A 5,167-nucleotide genomic window follows, 5' to 3' on the forward strand; every position below is an offset into this window, starting at 1 on the left:
TGTTTCTTAACGGAATTCATAATATGCATTTAGTGACTTAAAATTGCAAAGTGTAATGAAGTCATTAGATGCCATGACATCAGAAACTGATATAGTTTTAACGATAATTTTCTTTGGTGCAGAAATTTCATATTATTAGGTTTAGTTGTAATTTTAGTCTTTTATGGATGATATTTGTTAATTCTCCTTTAAATAAATTATTGATCAGATTGATATGTGGTTAATTTACTGCCTACATTTTGTTAAATTTCTAATTTTTGTAAAAGAATTCCTAACAAATTCTCTATTGAATGAGAATAAAACCTGCAGTGAGTTACTGTGAGTCTCTAAACACACAACGCAGTTCGTCGCAAAATATTTCATATGAAGCAATATTATACAATTTTACGAATATTATTTAATATCATACAATATATGTGTGCTACTACATTTACTTACGTACCATATTTGTAATTATTTTACTGGGGGGGCGGGGTCTCTTCGAATATGAAGATAAAACGTTGCCGTAAATGCAGGCTCTAGGTTATCATAAGTGGGGGGGGGAGGTCTCTTCGAATATGAAGATAAAACGTTGCCGTAAATGCAGGCTCTAGGTTATCATAAGTGGGGGGGGGGAGGTCTATTCGAATATGAAGATAAAACGTTGCCGTAAATGCAGGCTCTAGGTTATCATAAGTGGTACAATTAAAACGTTGATGCTGATTAATGACTCTATCGTTGAAGAGGGGATGTGCTAATATCTCTATGTATCAGATGTTAGGAATAGAGCCTAGTCGTGCTAGTTCACGACTAGGGTCTATTACGAACATCCATTTTCAATTATTTTTGACGTTCATGCACATTCATGGCAGTTTGGTCATTTAAGTATACCATTTAGTCATTATTTTACCATTACCATTTAGTCATTAGGGTCATTTAGTGTATAGCTGGACAATCCTTTATGATATTTGAAGATTGTGATAGGATATTTTATAATCTAAAGAATTATTTGATTATATGAAGATTATCATTATTAAAATATAGAATGAAGATTTAATTTCTTATTTTTGCAACAAGTAATATGTGCAATTATTTGCTCACAGTTCTTAATATGAAGCCTAACTAATTTTTCTTGGCTACAGTTTTCAAGTTTCTGTTAATAATACCATTCATAGCTTAAGAACCTTACTTAAGATAGCATATAAATCTTAATTACAAGGCAATTATCTTACATAAGGCGAATATTTAAAAATTCGTTTATGATACATGCATAATGCATAAATGCATTGTCTTATTTTTCTTAATTATTGAAATCTGATATCTTTATTTGGTTCTTAAAAATAGCCGAGAACTTAATTGTTCTTGTTGGAAATCGTTATTTCACTATAATTCATTTCTACAGATAAATTTCTAATTCGAAGATGCCGAAACCCCATATATCAATGTACTTTGATAATGATTAATTAATTAAGGAATTTGGAACACCTACAAGTATCAATATTAATAAGTTTCCAAGGGAGATTTAATGAAAAGCGTATTAATCATTATCTAATAATTTACCTTAGATGATTAATGGGTTTTTGAAATAAGCAATCCATTTGGAATTTTGATTTGTACTTTGAATCGGGTGTTTGTAATGTATTTTCTATTATAGAATTACTTTATATAGAATTATGTAGAGTTATTCTTAATTTTTTATTAATTATAATTATTAAGTATAATTATTGATGTTCTTAATAATTATAATTAAATATTTTTTATAATTATTAATTATAATAATAAATTTTAATTATTATTTTTTATTCATTATTATTTAGAGTTATTATTAATTTTTTTATTAATTATACATAGTTTATATAGTCTTTATATCTACCTTATATAAAATATTAATAATGATGAAAATACCCTAAATACGCACGTTTTGTCTTGATATCATAACCAACAATCTGATCTGTTTATCCGTTTCTGAGGAGTTACATTTTCTAATGTGGTTGGTGAAAAAATAAATGAAATTCTTAACTTTTAAAAATTTCTAATAGTAAGAAGGTGGAATTTGAAACAAAACTGATACTTAATAATTTTGTGAGTTTTAATTTGTAATATATTATGCCATGTTTTTAGAGTATATATATATATATAAACGATGGCCAAATATTGTAAACACCCATCAATATTCGTGATGCTTTCGAAAAGATATGGTATTTGTGACACGCAAGTGTTATTCCAGTGCAAGCAATCGATGTATTAGTCTAATGTTTTCTATTCGTTATTGAGCTGTGGAATTGCAGTGCGAGATATAATCCGTCAGGGCACCAAAAAACTACAAAGGCTGATATTGTAATCGTTTCTCAAGCTACAGTAGCGAAGTTCATTACTACATATTGCATGCAAGGGCAAGGAACTTGAAAAATACTGGTGGACGAAAATCAAATCTTAGAGTAGAGAACAGTTTAAGCGGATTGTGTGTTCCAATATGAAGAAAACCGCCAAAACCCAAGAACTGAAGCAGCATCTGTATATTTCTGTGTTAACAACAACAGATACATAACATTTATGAAACAGAATCAATTCGGAAGTCATTTCTGGCTGATATTAATACAAAATGTCTCAAATAGTGCCACTAGCATAAAACTTGGTAGAACTACGCATGGTAGAAAGTGATGTGTTTCGATTAATGATTGTTCACATTTTTTCGGATTAGAGTACGCACGTAGGTCTGGAAAATGTCCTTAAATTAGATTGCCTTTATGCAGCAGTGAAGCAAGATGGTAGTTGCGAATTATTAGGAAACTATCGCTTCATTTTCGACTGGCTGTGTCATTGCCTTAGAAAATCGAATATGTGAGAGTGACAATGTGAACATGTTATGCTACCAGTACCATCCTTTGAGGCGAAACATGTTTCCATTTGGAAATACATTTCTTTCATGACGTCAATTGTATACTCTATTTGAAAAGAGCTTTAAGAGAATATCTCACATCTATCTGTCTTGATCCTCACCTTCCCCCAATTCAAATATGAAATGTGCTATGTGTTGATCTCGTATGGAGAAGCGAATACTTAGCTGCTGTGTTCATCCATAATCTGCATGGACTTTTCACGAGGAATGATTGAATATTCCTTTGAATATCATTCAAAATTTCTATAATTTAATTCTCCAACGCATCCATACTTACTTAAGTTAAGCCTACGTTTTATTAATGAAGCTTTTGTGCATTTGTTTGTGGTACTTTCATAACTTTGATCATGACCTGTATTTTAATATTCAATTTATTTTACTGAGAATATAAGATAAATGAATATAAGATGCAATGAAAATAAACGATACCAATTAATACGAAATCGACGTATTAATACTTAAAAAACATTCTACTTTTCCAATTTAAAATAAAAGGAGTGAATATTTCACTCTGGATAAAAAATTTCTTAATCATAAATAACTTTAATACAATAATGGTGAATTTTGAAATAAGATAATGGATAAAATAAAATAATAGATAATAAAATAGATAGATATTGGATAAAATAAGATAATCGATAATAAGATAGATAGATATTGGATAAAATAAGATAATAAGATAGATAGATAGTGGATAAAATAAAAATAATAAAATAGTGGATAAAATAAAAATAATAAAATAGTGGATAAAATAAAAATAATAAAATAGTGGATAAAATAAAAATAATAAAATAGTGGATAAAATAAAAATAATAAAATAGTGGATAAAATAAAAATAATAAAATAGTGGATAAAATAAAAATAATAAAATAGTGGATAAAATAAAAAATGGTTTTATTCTTATTTTTATAATAAGAAAATGTTTTACGAAATTTCCAAAACAAATTCGTGTTTGTTTATTTAATTGAGAAATTATTTTCCTGGCAAATTTCCTGGATGCCATAAAATACAAAAATGACACAGAGAACAAATTTTGTTTTAGAACACATATAGATGGCGCCAGGTTAGTTTTTGAAAAGGAACATAAATCCTGTCTTAGAAAACTCGTGATTACTATGTATGTATCTGTTTTTTAAACATATCCTCTTAACATTTGAACCGAACTGAATAAACATTTGCGCACTTATACTCTTATACAAAATAAGGAATAATGTTAACTTTTTATAGAGCAAGAACTAAACAGGTTTTCAATTAATTAGAAATAATTAAAAAAAATTTTTTTTCCAGTAATTTCGATGTTAACTGTTTCACAAGAAGTACTTTTAATCAAATGTTTACATAATACATACATTTTACAAAATATCATAAAAATGCATAAAACTAGTCTGTATTTAAATATCTTTAAAATTTATTAGCTACCGAAGTACATGATGATAAATTTAATATATATATATATATATATATATATATATATATATATATATATATATATATATATATATATATATATATATATATGAATATGAATCGTCTGGTGATCGTCGAAATGCAAAATAGACTTGCTAAACTTGACTTGCTTAAGTTTGAAAAACATCCTTTTACAGGTTCTGAGATTCCACCTAGAATCAATCTTTAGTACTAATAAAGATAAATATGCATGTGTTGGTATATGTATGTGTAGCTATACCGTTTCACCAACTTATAGGTTTCCAAATTTGTCACATGTATAAATAACCTTGAAAGATGGGAATGTGCACCTTAGAGAGAGTCTTTTTTTTTTTTTTTTGAAATTTCAGTTAGAATTTTAATTAAACAAAATTAAGCTGAATTTAGGCATTTTCGCGCGATAACTTCCAAAAATATTGTTGCAAAAAATGTTTTTAAAAAAAATACCGTTTCAATTTTTTTTTTTAAATCTCTGTTTAGAGACATCAATTTAAAAATCCTGAAAAAAAAAATTGAAATTGCATTGTTCGAACAAGCATTTTTTTTCTTGCTTGTTCGAACAAGCATTTTTTTCTTGCTTGTTCGAACAACAGATTACGTTATTACCCTAAAATTAAAACCGTTTTCACTGTTTCAACAAGCACTTAATCGTGTGACTTTTCCCATTGTTGAAAGTTACGGAAGAAGAATTCTGTTTAATGCATGTACAGTTTACAAAAAAAACAAAAAAAAAAACAGAGAATTTAAAATTTTGAAAATAGGTGAACCTGATTTTTACGTTTTTAATAGCGCTATGATATTTTGGGACTTGTCTTTATTAGAAATGTTCATGTTCAAGATAAA

The sequence above is a fragment of the Argiope bruennichi genome, chromosome 3 (assembly GCF_947563725.1).
Source record: "Argiope bruennichi chromosome 3, qqArgBrue1.1, whole genome shotgun sequence".
Classification (NCBI taxonomy): Eukaryota; Metazoa; Arthropoda; class Arachnida; order Araneae; family Araneidae; genus Argiope; species Argiope bruennichi.